General features: G+C 36.7%; 1 protein-coding gene across 7 annotated transcripts in view; it reads left to right on the top strand.

Moving 5' to 3' along the window:
- B3GALT1 (beta-1,3-galactosyltransferase 1) overlaps window positions 1–20588 on the top strand; it is a 509322-nt gene that overhangs the window by 212525 nt on the left and 276209 nt on the right. The window contains exon 3 of one of the 7 annotated variants that reach the window (XR_004300103.1): window positions 18229–19828. The exons of the other annotated variants lie outside the window; for them this stretch is intronic. The gene's annotated coding sequence lies outside the window, so the exon portion shown is untranslated. Of the gene's footprint in view, window positions 1–18228; window positions 19829–20588 lie in introns of those variants that run through there. 7 annotated transcript variants of the gene reach the window in all.

Raw genomic sequence — 20588 nt, 5'->3', positions numbered from 1 at the left:
ACATAGTAGGATGGTTGAGGACATAAAACCTGCAGTATTGGTGAGAATATATGAAGGGCATCACTTTCATGTTTGTAAGTGCTCTCTCTTTTGCTCCTCTGTAACGGAGTTGACTGCTTAACACTAACACATTAGTGAGCACCTTCCCCTTGAGTCACCCTGGGTGGAGCAGTGATCTTATCACACTTCACAGAAGGAAGCTTTGATTATTCTCTAAACTGGGTTTGCTATACTCACCAACATGAAAAATGAGAAAAGAAAATAACTTCAGTTCATCCTTGTATAACCCGAATAGTATTTTAGAACATTATGTAAATCATAGAAACTGCTGAACTAAATATGAAACTAAAGAGATTTTTAGCAGGAACTTCTTAAAAATACTTAACCGAGTTTTCTTAGCTTTCATGAAAAATCTATACCTGCTTCTAGAGCACTGATAGATAATACAATTGATAGTAGACTAAAGAAAAATCAGTTTATTCATCAGGCCTATTTGTAGTTCAAAATCTATGGGACAAATGTTTCTTGTACTCCAAATTATTGCCTTATTATTGTTAAAAAGATTCCAAAGGTAACAGATCTAATTATACTTAGTTTATAATTGTTAATATAAAAATAGTGAAAAGATAAATATACTTTTTAGGTTTGGTTTTGGGTTTTTTTGGTTAATTGTTAAAGACAATTATGCTAAAAATTAATGACAAGTGAAAGCAGTCCAATAAAAGTAACGAAAGTAGGTTAATCTCCTTAAGTCCACATAAATTATGGCAGCCTCTGTTCTTTCCCCAATAGTATAAACATGATTGGAATTCTTAAAAAGAGCTTAAGTAGAATATAGTCATTCCTTTTTCTATTTAAAAAAGATTTAGACTAGACCAAAGTTAGCTTTATCAATGAAAAAATATCTTTGTCCTGCAATACATGGCAGACAAATGAGTCCTCCAAGGACAAAACAAAACAAAACAAAAAAATCCAAATATGCAAATATTTGTAATTTCCCAGAGTAGTGCAGGTATACACTTCAAGCAAAGATTAGACAAAAATTATTCATTATCCCAAATAAACCACAAAAATGCATTACTTTGCAAAGATAGGTTGCCCTCTTTAAACAAAGTGATGTATTTTGAACCTCAACCTGATATGATTTATGTTACAGATATAGTTTGTGAAAAGACAGGAGGATAGTGCTGATTATTCTTTGACATTATAGCATAAACTGTAGGTCATACAAATATGCAGAAATTGAATGATAGTGAAATCACTGGCAGAACTGTACCCATTCTCTTCTCATATAACTCTATTCATAGTTAACCAAAAATAACCTTCTGTTTTTTATATCTTTATTTTTGAGGTGATCAGAAGGTAAACTGAAACAAAGATAATATAATTTGGTTTACACAAAATACTAATAAAAATAGGAAATCATCAGATATAATTTTGTTTTTGTTTTTTAAAGATTTTATTTATATATTTTAAAGAGTGAGAGGGAGAGCAGGGGGAGGGGCAAAGGGAGAAGGAGAGAGAGATCCTAAGCAGACTCCCCACTGAGCAGGGAGCCCAACTCGGGGCTCAATCCCAGGACCCTGAGATCACGACCTGAGCCGAAACCAAGTTGGGTGCTTAACGGACTGAGCCACCCAGGCACCCCAGATACAATTTTAAATTAAATTAAATTCAAACAACTTTTTGGAAACCCTCTAATTCTTCTGTTTTCCAAACCTTGGATCATACTTAAGTTAATAATGGATTTCCCTTCTTTCAACTGTTAAAAAACAACTCTTTTCCTTAAAGGAGAAAGGGCATACTGAATATGACTCAGACTTTATGTATTAGGAACAAGTTAAATCCATTGAAACAAATCAATCTAAAGCAATTACAAAATGGTCATTTCCCCAGTGTTGTGTTTGGTAGAACACTAGTCATCGTTTTCATTTCCAAGAGAATCCTGCTGATTTTATATTTGTCTAGTGGTAGTCCAGTCACCCTAGAATGATATCAGTATGAAAGAGAACGGTTGAGGCCAGAAGTTGCCCACATTGCCTCAATCCTGGGTTAACCCATTCAACTCATGGGCCAAAAAAGTACCTGCTCCTGTTCCTACTACATGTAGTAGTGCCCTGCTACTTAAAAGGGTTTCCAAACCAGAAGCATAGTTCTCTCTTGGAAGCTTGTTGGAGACAAAAATTTCAGGCCCCACCTCAGACCTATTGAATCAGAATCTATATTTTAATGAAATCTCTAGATGATTCATATGCACATTAATGTTTGAGAGGTGCTGCTCTAGCCTACTCATTTGGTGCCTGAGCATTCTTTCTGGTAATTATCCTAGTGCTCATTGGTTTTCTTTTAAGTATTGAAACTAGGTATCATGCCTTTTTAATTTAAATTATGCCAAAAATCAGATGCTGACTTCCTATTACATTTTAGAGATGCCAACTGGGGTTAAACTAACCTACTTGGTTTTCCTGGTTGTTTTATTGTCCTTATGCTTTTGGCTGTCTTTGGTGGACAAGTGTGTTTCAGCTCACAATTCTGTTATTTCTAAAGTATTATTAAATCTTTTAGATTTTATCTTACTCCCGATTATATCTAATTCTGAAAAATTTAATTATTTTCTTTCTCAAACCTTGAGAGAGAGGAGGCAGAGATATTGAGATTATGAAGTGATCTCATTCAAACAAGGTGACCAACCAAATGGCAACAATGGATATTAATATAAAATCATTGAAATGATTACTTTTCAATCTTGGCACATGCAAATCAGTCATTAAAATAACCCCAAATAAAAGTGTTATGCTTTGTTTGGGTGAGATGCTGAAATTATTTTAAAACAGAATTATTTGTTCTTGCCAACTGGTAGCATTTTTATAATTAATGGCTTGTTCTTATTTTTTAAATAGACTCTTCATGCATATGCTTTTTTACTAAAGAGTAAATTCTGAGGCCTTGGTTTTCACACAAGCTACTCATTTTGCATTCTTACCCTGCACTCCTTTTAAGGTAGAAAAAAAGCTGTATTCCCCTTTCTGATTTTACTCTGATTATATGATCAAGAGGACAGACTTCTTAGCTTTTCTGATGTATTTTGATTAAAGTTGCTGCTGCTTGCTCAACCCATGTTTCTTCCATTCTATTCTCCTCCTCATCTCTAAATCCTAATTTATTTTATAGCAACCAAGTTATATGTAAGTAATTATCAGATGAAAATTAAAAACACTTTTTAGATAACTTGAAGTTATAAAAGTTTGTGGATAGCCTTTTCCCTGTCCCACCTCTTTCTTAGAGGTATTTTAAAATGGCTCACGAAGGATTTAAACTATCTACATATAGTGAAGCAGATGAAGATTTGAAGGAACTCAAGTGTTTTTAGAGTAATCTGGGTATTTTAGTTTTGATATTTGGAAAAGCCTGAACTAATCAGAAATCACCTCAGTTCTCTACTTTCTTTTTATCCCTACTGACAGATTGTTCTACAATCACTGCAGGAGTCCTGCAGAACATTTATTGAGTGCCTATTAGATTTTTACATGTGATGATTATATCATCCTCCATGAATGTCTCCCAGCTCACCAAACTTCTAGCTGTGGCTCCATAAGGCATAATTATATAACTCGTTATTCCTAATTAACCTATGCTTTGAATTTCCCTAGTGGTTAATCTCTTTAATATGACCTATTACCTTAAAAGACAAATCATTTACTGGAAATGGAATCGGGTTTAGAGGTCACACCATGAGGCTTTTGGTGTTGAATCTGCTGTTTGCTGACTGATGTCCCAGAAGCGGCTACTGAGCTCCATTATTTAATGGCAGTATTAGTACTGACACTGAACTTGGAGGGATATTTTGAAGACACATTAAATTTTTAATTTTAAATTATAAGTTTTTCTGAACCAATGTTTAAATACAACCAAACTGTTAACTGTGTTTTACTGCTTTTATCAAAACTCTTTACATTTGTCTCTATACCCTCTTAAATGTGAGACAAATATAATTCACTCGTTATCCTGTATAAATTATATAAGATAATTTTTCTGCCTGCTCTGATAAAAGAGAAAGGGAAGGATTTGTCCTCTCATAATTTAGCTATATTTTTTTGTGTGTGTTGAACAATTTAACTCAGTTGTATTCAATTTTCTAAGATAAGTTTCAAGATTTAAAATATGCCTTAAGAAGTGATTCTGCTGTGAGGTATCCTACAAAACATGTAACTGTGATGGGGAACCCAGATGGTGGTTTTGCTGCATGCTTGTTCTGTTAAGATGTGGGCAAGTCAGGGTCTATCTTTTCCACCTGAATATCTCCATATTTGGAAGAAGGAAAAAGCACTGGCACAGTTTCTTCCTTATGGACAAAACTATATATAGTGATTTAGAAGCCTTTACTTGTTTTTATGCCATAAAATGAGATATAAATTCAGCAGAATGCTTTTACAAAGGAATAGAAGTGTATTTGAAGTGACTCTAGTAATCACTGGTCTACTTGTATAAACTTACTTTATTCTCAAAGATGTGACAAGGATGTTGATGGAAAATCAACTATGCAAAGTGGAATTCTGCTTCTTGTTTTTTAATGCGTGGGTTATATAAGGTGGCAGAGTCTTTTCACTACTGTCTGGAGATCGGAGTATGATTTGGTATTAAGGCTTTTTGTTTTGTAAGATGAAAGGAAAGAAAGGTAGGTTCTAAAACTGACAGTGACATTCTTTACATGTATACTGTCTTAATTTTTACACTCTACATTTAGACAAAATACTCTAGAGTAGAACATTTTGAAGAGGGAGCTTAAAGTTCTCAGTGTGTGCAGGAGCTCCTGGTGTCTCAGTCAGTTAAGCATCTGCCCTCGGCTCAGGTCATGATCTCAGGGTCCTGGGATTGAGCCCCATTTTGGGCTCCCTGCTCAGCAAGGGAGCCTGCTTCTCCCTCTGCCCTTTACCCCGCTAATGATCTCTCTCTCTCAAATAGATAAATAAATAAAGTCTTTAAAAAAAAATAAAGTTCTTGGTGTAAAAACGTATTTTCTCACTGGAAATAGTCTCATAGGAGGTTTCCTAATTAAACATTAATATTAAGAGATTAGAGAGACTCAGACATGATTGATTTATTAGCTGTTATTTAATTCAGATATTTTGGAAGGAAAATATACTCTAATTATGCTCTCACCTTGGTCAATAACAGAAGTTTTTATTTATGGGACTTATCCTCTAGAACTAGGATGCTAGTTTTTGTAAATAAACATGGTTGAAAAAGTCTACTTAGTAATTAGTTAGAAAAGCAGTGAATTTAATATTTATTTTAAATCAATCAAGAAATAAATTTATTTTGAATGAGGACTACATAGATGCTCTTAGTCAGCTGAGATCAGATTAATAAACTTTTTGAAGTTCTTTAAAAGTATTAATGCTTTGGTGGATGGGATATAAAGTAGTTTTAATATGAATGGATATGACATGATTATGTACCACATATGAAATCACTGGGGGTGTTGAGATTGGGTGTTGGTAAAAGTCAAGGGGAAAAGATGTATTAAAAAGATAAGAAAATAAAAATTATGAGAAAAGCAAATTGATCATTCAATTTATTGTTTTAAGGGTCTGATAATGGAGCACTGATCTGTATATAACCTTAGATAACTTTCTCTAACTAGAAGGTTATTTTATTTACTATATGGACTAGTATGTAGAATATTAAGCTCATTATCATTCATAAAATAAGGGACAAAACAGGGAATAAAGGAATATTGAGGAAGGAGTTGGGAGGGAAGTCAGGGGAATAGGGCACAGCCTTGGTGCACCTAGACTTTGAGCATGGTGCCTCACCGTTTTCTTCTTGGAGCTTGTACCTGTTATAAATGCATTTGGCTACAAACAACAGAGAAGCAGATATATACGGGCTGTAAACAAATACAAGTGTATTTTCCTTACATAGCGAGAAGTCCTGAAATAGGTAGCTGAAGGTGATTGCAGTGGCTCAAAAATATCATTAGTGCTCCAGGCTTAATCCAGCTCTCCTAATCTTGTAGGTTTATATAGCCTTATGGTCCACCCCCCAGGCATTATGTCACATTCAAGGCAGACAAACCAGCAACAGGAAGAAAGCTATATGCACCCTCTCATCAGGAAGGCAAAAACTTTACCAGAATACTGGCACCCCCTGCAGAAATCTTTTTAGGGCTCAGTGGTCAGAACTGGGTCACATGGAGACTCATACATTAAACGGAAAGCAGAAAACAGAATTGTCATGATTGACTTTGACCAAATTTGATCCAGTACCTGGCCCAGATAAGTACATTGACTGCCCTTAAAAATATCAAGAAAAGGACAATGTATTTTTAATGGCCAACTAACAGTGTCAATCAGAAGGACCCAGCAGACCCAAAAGAGGAAGGAGATTTTAGATGAGGGGTACTCAAAGTTATTCAAACTCAAGGTTAAGGGCACAGACCACAGATTGCCAAATTGACAGAAGACATCTGACACCAACTGGAATGAGTTTGGCAAACAGCAAGTCTGAGGACACAGCCCTCCACATGACTGCTCTCATGTTGGACAGCAGCCACAAATTCAGAGGTCTTCAGGACCAGCCTCACTTTACCCAGACCAGCTGGCTACAAGTTTGGATTCCTTGTGGACTCCCCTGGGTTCAGTAATTCACTAGAATGACTTATAGAACTCAAAAAATACTATAGTTAACATTAGTTTTATTATAGTAAAAGGATACAAATTAAAACCACCAAAAGGAAGAGACACATAGCGAAGCCAGGAAGGGATCAAAACACAGAGCTTCCTCATCTTCTCCTGTAGAGTAATGGATGACGTTACCTTCTCCCAGCTATGATGCATGACTCAACATTGAGACTCAGTAACTCAAAGAGTATTGCCAACCAGGGAAGCTCACCTTTGGTGTCCAGGGTTTCTATTGGGGCTCAATCACATACTACCCACATGGCTGACCTCTAGTTTCGACCCCTCCTGGAAATTAGGTATAATACCTTTAGTTTCTAGTTCCTTCAGAGGTCAAAACTGATATGGTGGTTTCTAAGCCCCATCATATATCATGTTGTTACACTGTCTGGTGACCAAAGTTCCCAGGCAAACAAAGACACTCCTATCAGACAGGATATTCCAGGGGCCTAGAGATCACCTCCTTGTAGTGAAGAGCAATGGCCAGACCTCTCTTTGGGTTGAAGCTAATCCTTCACTACACATAGGGAATTGAAAAAGAAGCTCTGATTCAACTCTCATATAATTCTGGCATCCAGATGTATCGCCAATTTACAATGTTAAATTCCTATTTAATATAGAACATCCCTTTCCACATCACTGCTACAATATTTTTTGACCTTAAAATTTTCCTGCCACCCACATTTTCCCCTGTGGTACCATTAAGCATCTTCTCAAAATACCAACCTGGAGGAGAATGAAACATTCTTAGCACTAGAAAACAAATGTAATTTCACCATTGTTTCTGCATTGAGCCAAACCTCTTCAAGGTCAAGATGTATCCTCATTCTTCATGTTCCTTTCCCCTCCCCCGCAAGGCCCCTGGCTGCTCCCCAGCATTCAGCCTCACATCCTGGATTCTGCTACTCAGCCTCCATAAGCTGGGCACACAGGCTACTGGAAGCGATCCTTCACTTGCTCAGAAAGTGGGGCTCTTAGCTATACTGGCTCAATCCCACAAATGCTGCACATCCCTGGTTTCAATGCCATACAGAGTTTCTCTGCCTTGGACACCATCCTGCTTTTCCTGGAACCTTCCACTTGGGGAGCAGCCATGTGTTTCACCAGATTATTTGGTGGTCATTTTTTTTCCCACATGGCCAGCTTAACTGGTACATCTGTACATTAACATCTTTATCAAATCCCTGAGTATGGGGCGCCTGGGTGGTTCAGTCGGTTAAGCATCTGCCTTTGGCTCAGGTCCCTGGGATCGAGCCCCGCATCGGGCTTCCTGCTCTCCCACTCCCCCTGCTTGTGTTCCCTCTCTCGCTGTCTCTCTCTGTCAAATAAATAAATAAAATCTTAAAAAAAAAAAAAATCCCTGAGTAGAAGGGAGAGAGATCTCTGGGTCTCTACATTATTTTGTTGGGATACCTACAAAAATGTTGCATTTAGTAAAACTGAAACCCAAAGATATTAAATGATTGGCCAAAAGTCCCAGTGGTAGTGAGCGACCAAGCCAGGACAGGAATTAAGTTTCTCTAACTTCTTACTCTGCTTTCCTCAGGCTGCCTGCCAAAAAGAATTGGATCCAGCAGACTTTGCTGCATGAAATTTTGTGCTTGCTGAGGCTCATGAAGCATCAAATCAACAACCCCTAAATGAGAATTTCCATTGGCTCTGTGTACCAGGACCAAAATCATTGCAGAAGGAAACCCCTTCTTTTATGACTCTGGGACTATAAACCTTTTTCTAGTTCAGCGACCTAATCTAATCTTTTAAGTGTTAAACTCTTGAACATTTCCCATTTTGTAAAGTCACTGGGTCCAGCTCCATCAGTCTGATTTTACCCATGATAAAGTTAGAGAGTTTCAGATCAGTTACAAGACCTCACTTTCATTTTACAGCTGAGAAAGGAAGCAGAGAGGCACCACCCTTACCTAGTTAGCGAGAGTGCTGGAAGGGGAGCATAGATCTACTCTTTGCCCACTCTCTTCTAGGGCAAGTGTTAGTTTTCTGACTAGAGGAGGAAAAAGAAAACAGAAACAGAAAGCCTACTAGAGACTTGCCGTCCCTACTACCCCCCACTCTGCCACCCATGCCCTTTCTTTTTTCTCTAATAAATGCTTAGAATCCAGTTTCCAGAAACCTTATGTCTCAACATGGCTATAGGACCAAGTTCTGAAAATGAGAAGTGAAAGGAAATATAGTTCATATCTAGAATGTCTTCTTTTTATTTTTCTTTATCAAAGATTTTATTTATTTAACAGAGACACAGTGAGAGAGGGAACACAAGCAGGGGGAGTGGGAGAGGGAGAAGCAGGCTTCCTGCAGAACAGGGAGCCCGATGCGGGGCTCGATCCCAGGACCCTGGGGTCATGACCTGAGCCGAAGGCAGACGCTTAATGACTGAGCCACCCAGGCACCCCCAGAATGTCTTCTTAAAAGAGGTGAAATGAGCCCTTCTCCACCCTCCTCTCCCTCCTGCTGCCTGTAATGCAGTTCTAGCAGCCTCAGGACCATTGGAGTGGACGCATCAGGATAGAAAGAATCTGAAGTCTGACTCTGAGAAGATGTTATACCGGCCTGGGATTGTCTATTCAGATGTGTGGGGAAGGGGTGAGGGAAGTGGGGGAGAGAGAGAAAGAGATAAATTTTTGTCTTAAATCAGAAATTAAATCACTCTTATTTTGGTTTTCTGTCACATGCAGCAAAACCTATCCAACTAAATTTTTAGAATTGAGGTAAATCTCAAAGATCTTAATGTGAATGGACTTTTTTTTTTGTCTTTTTCTTCTTAACTAATACTTAATATTCAATAACTATTAACTAAACTATAACTAGTAACTAAAAACTATTTAATAACTAATATTCTCCTATCCACGAATATATTTCACCCAGTTCAAGGCCTGCCTCTCATTTTGTATTATTCATCACCTAAAACCCACATTCACTCTTAATAACGTATGATTTTGTATTAATATTTATTGCTTCGTGAGTATATCTTGACTCCCCAAATAGTTGTAATCTCCTTGAGACTAAGGTCCAACCCCTTCTTAAAATCACTTCTAGTTTCCAACTCAATACTGAGAACACATGAGCCTCTCAGTAAATACTTAGAGAACTATATTAAATGAATTATTGATGTTTGTTATTAGTGTAGTTATTTATAATAGTTAAAACCAGCAATGTGTGTGTGTGTGTGTGTGTTTATATGTGTAGCTCACAAAGTTGTGAGGTAGGTATTAGTATCACTGTTTTCCAAAAAAAGAAGTTCATAACCTGCATAACAACCTTCCCTGAATGCTCATTTCAGAAGAGATTGAACTAGAACCAACCCTGGCCTTCAGAATACAGACTTTCCACTGCATCCTGCTGCCTTAAATTCACAAATCACTTTATGCTCTTCACTCAATTTTGTGTACTTTGGTGGTGTTCCTGCCATCTAGGAGCTAACCCTTAAAATCACTAATAAATAATTCCTTCAAATTAGCAAAGAATTATCCCTTTCCCTTGCTATGTTCTATTCTCAGCTACGTCCCTGGGGACAGTGCCAGAAGTGACTTAACTATACCTAACAAGTATACCCCCACTCCCCCAGTGTGGGGTTGTCACTGGAAGCGGAAACAAGCTTCTCTCCCTGCCCGTGATGCCATCTGGTCACTGGGGTTCTGTTTCTCAGCACCAAGTGGTGGGAGGGACCAAATGGTTTCCTAGGCCTCACAGTTGACCTAAGCGTCAATCAGTGAGTGTTTTATATAGTCAGAGAATATGAATCTGTATGATATAAAAACCTTACAGAAACTTGCTGCCTTCTCCTAACCTAATTTTAGCCTCAAAATTTTTACTGTTAAAAGCTCATGATTTCATTTTCCCTTTTAGTGTTTATATTAGGTTTTTCTAAAACAGAAGTCATTCCAAGGAAGAAGTACCTCAAAAATACTCTATGCTCTTAATCTTTGCTCTGATGAACAGCTATACTAGACCTATCTTGCAAATTGATATATTTGCCATAATATTTTTTAAGATTTCTAGTTTTCAGGTCTCAATTTTTTACTCTGGTCTTTGATTATCAATTGTAATATATCCTTCCATTTTCTACTTTGCTGTGAACCTACTTATCTTACCACCAACTTGAAATTAATTATGACAGGTGGTCCTAATCTCAAAAGTAAACATTCTTGTCATCTCTTTGCATTACTATCCACTAATGGAGTGGGAGAAAACAAATGGAATATGCAAGTTAATCTCAGGTAATGAGGTAATTTTGTGTGGTGCATACATTTTCAAAAAAAATAATTAATGACATTTATTATCCTTTAAATGACAGCCTGAGTACTTGAAGGAAAATTTATAGAGTTAAAGCATACATACTGGATTTTGTGATCTAAAATGCTGTAAGTCTCTGGAAACTTACTTTTCTTTCAAGGATAGCCTGTGTTGGTATGACTAAGAACAATCAAATTCCATGTGTCCTTTTTTAATCATAGAGAAGGTATGTCAAACCCAAAAAGCTGAGTCAGCTCTATAATATCAACATGGAAGCATAGAAATTACTGATGTTCTCACAAGTTTGGTAAGCTGGAGTTACTTTTCATTATCCTGAAGGCTTGATGTCTTCGAAAGTAGAGTGAGAAGGCATGGTATCACTGAATTTCCTGTACCACATAAAGGATGGCTGCCTCTAGTGATGGTCTGATTCTTCACTAGAGCCTGGCAAATGGAAAGTGGTACATTTTATAGTGGACTTTGGTGGCCTACTGTAAAAAGAACAACTGCCAGATCTCAGTGACCTAACCCAAAAAACGTATTCACTTCTTTCCAGTCCAGTGAAGGTTGGCATGAGTGGTCCATTCTACAGTTATTTAGGGACCAGGTTTCTTTGATGTAATGACCATACTATCTCCCAAGGCCCACAGACCTCTACTGAATCTTCTTTACTTGAGAAATGATGGAGAACGTGGAGGATTGTACAAAAAGTGTTGTAGGCTAGACCCACATGCAGCTTATTTGTTTTCAGCCACCTGCCCATTTCCCAGATCTTAGTCATAAAGCATACCTGACCTTAAGCCAGGCTGGGAAAGGTGGTCTATGTATGTGCCCAGGAGGAAAAGGAGAGTTTTGGTGATCAGCTAACCAGAATAATTATAAACAGGAAAGGAGTCAGAAATACAGAAAAAGGTGAAGATAAATAAGCAAAAAATACGCTGCTTAATTGAGTTAAGAGGAGATGAGATGGAGATGGTGGAGATGTTGCCCTTAAACAAAAGGTAGAAGAACACATTTTCAGAGTAGAGACTAGAGAGAATACAATGTGGTAATAGGTCCTCAGGGGAGGGCTCTACAACCACAACATTTCATTTTAATCTCCAGGGGAATTCATGAGACAGTAGATCCACCACCACATAGAGTTGTGTAGTTTGTGTATTGTGCAGAAGTGCCCTGCCAAAAAATCAGGAAGAGAGCTGAAGAGCCATTGGTTGACCCTCTGGGGACATCTACGTCCTCCTGGAAGAGGGTACATTTTCTTGGCACAGAGTCATCTTGTGCCTGAGGGGCTGCAGATCACCCATATGAGGTGTCTTTTTCTAATTCAACCATCCTGAGAAAGCACTTTTTCCTAAATTCACTCAAAGTATCATATGAGCTAACAGTGGCCCTACTAAGATCAGGGGTGACTTGGACAGATATATGATATATATCATGACTTGGATATATAAGAAGTAGTTCTGTGCCTCCCCTATGTGCAGGTCTGGAACACACTAGAAGGGACACTGGAGAAGGGTTCTCAACTCCCCAAGCTGCATCCTTATATTAAAATTTTGCTATTTTATTTGAAATTACTTTTTTCCCAGTATTTTAAATAGACTATGGAACATTTTTATCATGTCCTAGGGTTTTAAAAACTTATTGTAAAAAGGCTCTTTTTTCTTCTTAGAACTTTACCTTTATTGCTAGTTACTGCTAAGCGTGTAACTACATAGATTTGGCTCAGTGCTGGAAGCAAAGAGAACTGGATCTGACTGTATCCCTAACTAACTGGATGACCTTAGAAGTCTTTCACATCTTCAACCCTGCATTTTTCTCAGTTGTAAAATGCTCTCGTTTTGTTTGTACTGATGATTCCTTGAATACATGATGACCAATTTTCCCTTTAGTTCTGGCATTTCTAGATTCTAGGGTACATAGCAAGCATAACAGTTTAGACAAAGATCTTTTCATAAGACATTTAAGAAACCCAGAAATGTACAACCTTGCATTTATCAGTTTTAGTGAAATTAAACAAAACTACTTAGTTAGAATACAAAAGTAAAATATCTTTTTAAAACTTGTAAACTACTCAGTAGGACTATTATAAAGCAGATAAACAGTAAAATAAAGGTACAACATGAAATTTAATGTGTTTACATATATATATATTAGAACAGTATTTGTCACATAGTAAACACAATGTAAGTATATGTTATTATTATTATCATTATTATTATTACTATTATCAACACTCTTTCCACACCAATATTATAAATAGTCCAACTGTAATAAAAAAATTCTTCAAAATCGAAGTTGTGTTTTAGTGAAGTTTGGAATGTGTTCCTAGGTCCCCTTATTCTAGTTGGCTTTGGCCTTCTTTAAAGACACTAATGAGCCCTTACTAAAATATTTTTTGAGGGAAAAGCCGGTTAAAATGGCAAAGACTATTAAAATGGCCTGGATTTCCAAGCAAGATTGTTTCTTTCTCAGTCATATGGTATAATCACATTTTGCTGTTTTTGAAATGTGCTTCAAGTCCTTGAATTTCTCCTTTTATCACCTTTATCGTCATTTCTTCTTCTTTAAAAGCAATCTTAATCAAGGCTTCAGTACTTGAATGTATTGTTAAACATCTTCAGGGGTATACTATTCTGTCCCTGATTATATGACCAAAACATATCATCAAATATTTATTGTACCATCATTATTTAGATATTTAATCCTTATACAGAGAAGAATTTTTAAGCTACTCTGGTAGATATTTTTTAAAGGCTTTAAGGAACCAAATCCAAAACAAAACTTAAATCTTAGCGTAAAATCTATTCATATCGAAAGAGCAAATAAGGGCAGTATTTGCATTTGGAATTAGAATGGTGGTAGGCTGAAACATGAATGGATAATAATTATGTCTGTCTGACATAACCAAATTGACCATGATGTAATGAAACTCAGGATAATAAAATGTTAGAAACAAACTAAAAAAAAAAAAATCACAAAAATGAGAAAACTCTCTTTAACACTAGGAAACTCAGATCCAGAAAGCATAAATGACTACCCAAAGAGAGCATAGTCATTTAGTGGCAGAACTTGGATTTAGGGGACGCTTGACTACCAGTCAGTTTTTGCTTTTATGTTTGTACCTCCAAGAGAACATGTGGAATCCTATGTCTACATTCCACTCCCAGCTCTGCTGACACTGGGACCTGGGAACAATGAAGGACCCTCTGGGCCTTCCATCCTCATCTGTAAAATGATAAGGCTGGGGAGAACAAGGGCTTCCATCTTTCTTGGCCCTAAATTGCTCTAATTCCCTGCCATGGTTTATTTTTCTTAGTAATATAAACTAGGTCTTTTCCTCAGGCCCAATTTAAACTTATAATTTTGGAACTATAACTATGGATATGAGGCTCTTAATCATCAAAGCATTTTTTCTGAACACTTAAGCTGATGCAATTTTCTGAAATTCAGAAAACAAATTTTGCAATCACTTTTCCTAGTGATTGAAAAGAAGGTAAAAGGACAGATATGAGAGGCATAATTATATGGTACATTTAGTCAACAACCATGCAGGAAAAATGTCAAAAAATAAGGGCACCCATCGGGCAAAAGCTGTACCATGACTCACTGTAGTACAGATTTTCTTCCATGGGATCTATGTCACTGGCCTAGATTCTAATTCTGGTCCTTCTACGTGCAAATGATGTGACTTTGAGCAAGTGATATCTCTAAATCTTAGTTTTCTCATATTTGAAATGGGAATAAGAGTAGTACTTAGGTTGTGATGGTTAAGGGAATACATGACGATAATGTGTATAAGCATTTAGTATCTGCTTAAGAAATATCCTTTCTGAATAGTTATTTCCTACTTGGTACAAGTTGTTAAATAATTTGAACAGGCCCCCCTGTCTATAATGAGTCTCTAGGAGTGATTGGGAAGAATGGCAGTATCCTCAAGCAGAGGAGCACCTGGCCTGATGTCAGCTCACTGAAGGCGTGCTCAATAAGTAGTGGCTGGAAGAACCAAGAGTTAGATGACTGGATAACAGATCAAGATAACACTAAGGATTGTTTCAAAACCAGTACTCTCAGGAACCAATATGATGCAAATAATCTGCCTACTGTCTGCGTCCTTAATGTACATACCCTGAGTTTTGTTCTTTTCCCTCCCCTTCGATTATAAGGCTGGTGTGAAGAACATGAGTGTATGAAAGGAGAATATGTAATATTTTAGGAAGTTAGATTTCACACTTGATTCTCCTTGCTAATCCATGAAGCTCATAGCAAATGTTTCATAGAAGACTTTTTATTTATTTGCTTGAAGATTACTTTAAGTCTATCCTCTATTTTCTCATCAAAACGTAAAACTATACTGCTAATCGAATTATCTTTTGACTTACTTGTAAGGTGCTCAGTACCTTTAGTGCACTGAGCTAATTCCTTATGTTCTTTCATAATATTTCTTTCCACATCTTGCCATTTGGTCACCATACAAAATAAACACGCAACTCATCATATAACTTTGATTAAACAATTACATGGTATAGGGCAAGGAAACATAAGGCAAGAAACATGGGCCTATCTTCTGAGTCTCCCTTAACATAACTGACATGACAAAAACAGAACATGCTGAGTGATAAACTCCTATTTGTGTGACAGACTTATATTTCAACGATGCCATGACAGTACATAGAAGACTTATGTGTAAGCTTCAGTTTTCAACTTCACAGTTTTTATGTGATCTATCTGGGAAATCTCCAGGAAGCACGAGGGGGGTATAGAAGGCATAAGAACAAGGCAGCTCCTGAACGTGGTAAACCTACATTTTGTGCCATGGTCCTGTGCTTTGGGAATTTTACACACATCATCTTACAGAATTTCACTACAGTGTCATGGAGTGAGTGTGCTGATCTCTAATTTCAGAACTAACATCCTCCCCCCACCCCGCCCAGGTCACACAATGAGTCATAAGCTGAGAAAGAACTGCAAAGTCCCTTTTGTTTCCACTACACTATGTTTCTAGGATAAAGTAAAATTCAATCTTTTATGGGCATTTTTTTCTCACCAGTGTATAGCTCAACTACTTGTCACTGAATTACCACATCTGGAGCTATTTCATCTTTTTGCTTACATTTTACTTTTATACACTGTTATAAAAAAGCTGCATTTCAGGAAGAAACACAGGCTTTTATTCAGACATAAAAATAGGCTAATAGCAATGACAGGGATGACTATGAAAGGGGAAGAAGCAAGTGCTATTGCCAAATCTATATTAGGAGTTACAGTGTTCATCAGAAAAGAACTTGAGCATGTCATATTGTGAAATAGCATATGATGGAAGATACAATGTGGTGCTATGACTGATTCCATTTACCATATGGTGTGTTAATACATCCTATCTCCTTGGGGAACGTACAAAGGATTAAAGGAGAAAGGAATCCTTCGAAAGTGTATTGAATAATCATCTGAGTCTGAATGGATTTTGATTATACCACCATGCACAATGACTCCATGACAATAATGAAATACCAGACTCTTTGAATGCATGTTGAGCCATTCTCCAGCTATTGACATCAGTCAAATATAAACAGGATGGAATTCAAAAGGATGGAATGAATCTCCAAGGATTATTCCATGCATCCCAGGGACAGTGTGGAAGGCACCAAGGCCAAATACTGATTATTTGTAAGTCGCCCTTTTTATAATTATAATACAATAAAGCTTTTACATTTTCATTAGTAATCTGAGGGACAAGTGATGAAAGGAAAAATCTCTCCATGTGGAAGGATTCAGCAAGATTATCTAGAATATATTTTAAATCATCATTATGGAACATTCACCTACTCAGAGGTTAGAGAAAAAGAATACTGGTTTAATCATGATGCTTAAAATTTAGCACAAATGAGGCATTGGACTAGAAGAGGCTAAACTCGTATAAGAACTGAACAAAGCACTTAGAGTTCTTAATGTGAAAAAGCTCTGCTAATAAATTTATCTATCTATAGTGCCCAATAGTGGGGATGTATAATTTTTTAGAAGCAATTATTGTCAAGCATGCATGTGGAAGTATTAAAAACGTAATATAAGGATGCCACAGGAAGATTGCAGTAGCATAAGGAGGTCTTTTTAGAATCTTTCATAAATTCCAGTCTTTAAAACTTTTCTTTATTTCAATAAAAATGGTTTTATTGTGATCAAAATATTTAAACTCAAAAATCTCACTGCTTTATTAAAGTCTGGAGGTAAGATAAAACATTGCAGAATCAGACAGTGAGTAGACTGCCCATCTGCATCTTCACTAGTCCATGATGCCCTTACTTGGGCCATTTTCCTATACTGCAGTTTCAGTGAGGAATGGATATTACAGGTATGCTTCTCTTCAGGCTGCCATTTAGGAATGATTGTTCTCTTGTGGCAAAACTGATTTACTCTCTACTACATACAAGGTTCCTGTAGGTAATATTGTGCCAGTTTTACAGGTGAAGTTTAGGGGGGTGAAGGGCTTGGAGAAATGAGGAAATGTGCTCTTGGGTTAGTCTAGGGTTCAGTTCTGCATCTCTGTAATTCCGGAGCTCATCCCTTAAAATGAGCCATTTGGCTATAAATTGTAGATAACTCTACATTGTAGAAAAATACTATGTCTCTACTTCCAGAATTACTGGTGATACAGCTATCTATATGACACAACTCTTTTTTTCCCTTTTTTCTAATTTTATTTGTATACCAAAGTAAATTGTGAAGTGAGTTTGGAGTGGATTATGTGATTGAAGACATTTTAAACACCTTATATTATATACTTTTATGAATTACAAATATTGACCAACAGGTGTTATTTGTTGCCAAGAATTTCACCTTTTCTAGTAAAAAGTTATGGATATTTTTACCTTCTATCTGAATGCAAAGTAATAAAATACTTGGCTACTCAACTGAAACTTTAGATTTCTTATATATTATTTAATATCTAAATTGTTTAGTTCTAAAAGTTTCAGTTAAATGGAGAAACATTGTATCTTGGATATCAAGAACAAACCAATACTTGGCAGGACACAGGGCGGCCCCTGTTTTGTTTGTTTGTTGGGGTTTTTTGTTTTGTTGTGTTGTGTTGTGTTTGGTTTAGAGGCCAAAATATGGGAGCAGAGAAGCCTGTGTTCTAGCCATAGCCCTGCACTGATTATCAAGGTGATCATGGACAACACTTCATCCCACAGGCGACAGATGTTTTTCCTTCATAGCTGGTATAAAAGACAAAGGGCATGTGTTGCTTTATTTAACTCGCACAAAACAAATGAACCTTATGTACCTTTCTGTTCCACAAAAACAGAGATCGCTGGCTTGACTGGAGACCAAGAAGAGTGTGTGTTGAAATTTCATCCTCAGAAAGGAAGAATCAAACCTATTTGCTGGTGTCACTTTCACAATAGTTTTATATTCAGTCTACATTTTTTGCAAACTGTGAAGCTGCACCTACATTCAATTACTTTGCCAGTTCAAGAAAAAGGAGCGAGGGGACTCTCAATGCTTTCAATGACTTTTTTTTTTTTTTTTTAATGTTTGTTGCTTCAGAATGTAAACCTTTTTGTCTGGCCCAGTGGACTTACCGAGTGGGTTCAAGAGGAGTACTACTGAGTTCCAGATAAAGTCACAATGCTGTCAAACTTTTTACATTTTTTAATGTCTTATCTCTGAAAGAGAATGGAGACAATGTGTGATACTTCGAAAAAAACAAGTCAGGTTATCAGGCAAAAAAAACCAAAAACAAAAAACTACCCTTAAAGCTCATTTTGAAAACATATGGGTTAGATAAAATAACATGGAGAGAAAAGAAAAAAGAAAAATCAAAGCTTACTGATTCACAGAACTTTGAAACTGATTGTGATTTTTGGAGTAATGTAATCCAGTCTACTATTTTAATGATATGAAGTAAAGTTACGGGGTTTGCTAATTGGGCCATGTAATTGGTTAACAACATTGCTGGGTCTAGAACCCACATGTCCATGCTGAACAAAGTGTGCTGCTTAAGTATGGGTGGAATGGGAGTTAGGAGGGCTTATGAAGCAGGAAGGGTGGGCATTTTTATGCTGACGTCCTGAGTGACCTTAAGTCCTTTCCCAAGTAGTGCTAGTGGCTATGCCCTCTTGGAGTGGGAAGGAAACTGAGTTTAAGTACAACTAAAATTTGTCTCTCATGGCAACATGCTCTTCAAAAGCAATTTTTTTAATATAGGACCATAGACCACCATCTGAATCACTTGGGATGAACTATGGAGATTTCAGGACTCATGTAGTCTTACTGGATCAGAACCTCTGGGAAATGACCCTTGGAATCTACATTTTTAACAAGCTGATGTATGAGGACACAGATTTGAAAGAGTACTTGTAAAGAAGCTGAATTAAAGGGAAATGATGTTCCCTTCCCTGAATAAGATCTGTTTTGTTTTTTTTTAAGCTGATGAGTGTGGCTAATATTAAATTGATATTAAGACAGTGGCTTTGGTGATTAGGAAGCTGTATTTTACAATTTAAAAAAATAAGAAATAGAATTAATCTGCAAGACTGTAGATAATAATACCTGATTATTTTTCAAATAGTGCTTAAATGAATGTAATCCTTTGATTTAAATATAGGAGTTGTCTTTTATTATGCATGGAATTTTTATTTGGTTTTGATAATCCAAGGCCATCTCAAGGATGTATGAAGCTCTCTGTATCACTTGAACAAAGGGATCAGTCTTGAAGTTTCGTATTTTAAATAAAGTGAAATGATAGTGACAGGGATGAGTAAACTGGCTTTTGAAAACTACCATCACTAAGCATGTTTTCCGCAATGTTTTCAATAATGCTATAAATGTTGAAGTTTCATGCATTTATACTTTATTGCTTCCAAGATTTCGTAGTGGATAATGATAAGAACGTTATAGGGGTGCCTGGGTGGTTCAGTTGTTAAGCGTCTGCCTTTGGCTCAGGCCATGATCCCAGGGTCCTGGGATCGAGCCCCGCATCAGGCTCCCTGCTCAGCGGGAAGCCTGCTTCTCCCTCTGCCACTCCCCCCTGTTTGTGTTCCCTCTCTCGCTGTCTCTCTGTCAAATAAATAAATAAAATCTTTAAAAAGAAAAGAAAAATTTTAAATGATAAGAACGTTATAATTTTTAATGTGATGGGGGAATTATATTAACTAAGGAGGTGTTTTGGATACTCTGATTGAGTGGTATATTTAGCTTTGTGCTTCTTAGCAGTTAAGTCAAAAAGAATGCAAAAAAATTTTATCCTAGCATTCAAAACCATGTTCTTTAGATTTTTCTTTAGTTCTTTAATTATGTGGAAAGATTTTAATAGCATTCTGAAAACAAGGGTTATAGCTTTCAGTGAGCTGGGAAATGTGGCTGTTAAATCTCCCTCTTAGAGACTCAACAGTACATATTAGCAAATCAAAGAGTTGAGGACATCCTGCAGTTAAAAAGAAACCTCTTCAATTTTTGAATCTTGGTTCAGTTGTTAAACAAATTTAGTTTCACAAGCATAGACTTTTTCACTTTTCATGCATAATAACATCCTCCACAATAATTTTCTTTTAAAACTATTTTGGAAACTGTTAAGTTACATAATTCTCATTCTGGTGAAAGGAAGCATTCCATTTCTTCAAGAGAAGGTATCAACAGTGTAAAAGAAATTCACCATGGGGAGAA

The sequence above is a fragment of the Phoca vitulina genome, unplaced genomic scaffold, assembly GCF_004348235.1.
Source record: "Phoca vitulina isolate PV1807 unplaced genomic scaffold, GSC_HSeal_1.0 scaffold1, whole genome shotgun sequence".
Taxonomy (NCBI): domain Eukaryota; kingdom Metazoa; phylum Chordata; class Mammalia; order Carnivora; family Phocidae; genus Phoca; species Phoca vitulina.
Note: the sequence above shows the minus strand (reverse complement) of the source record. Positions and strands in the feature narration are given on the sequence as shown.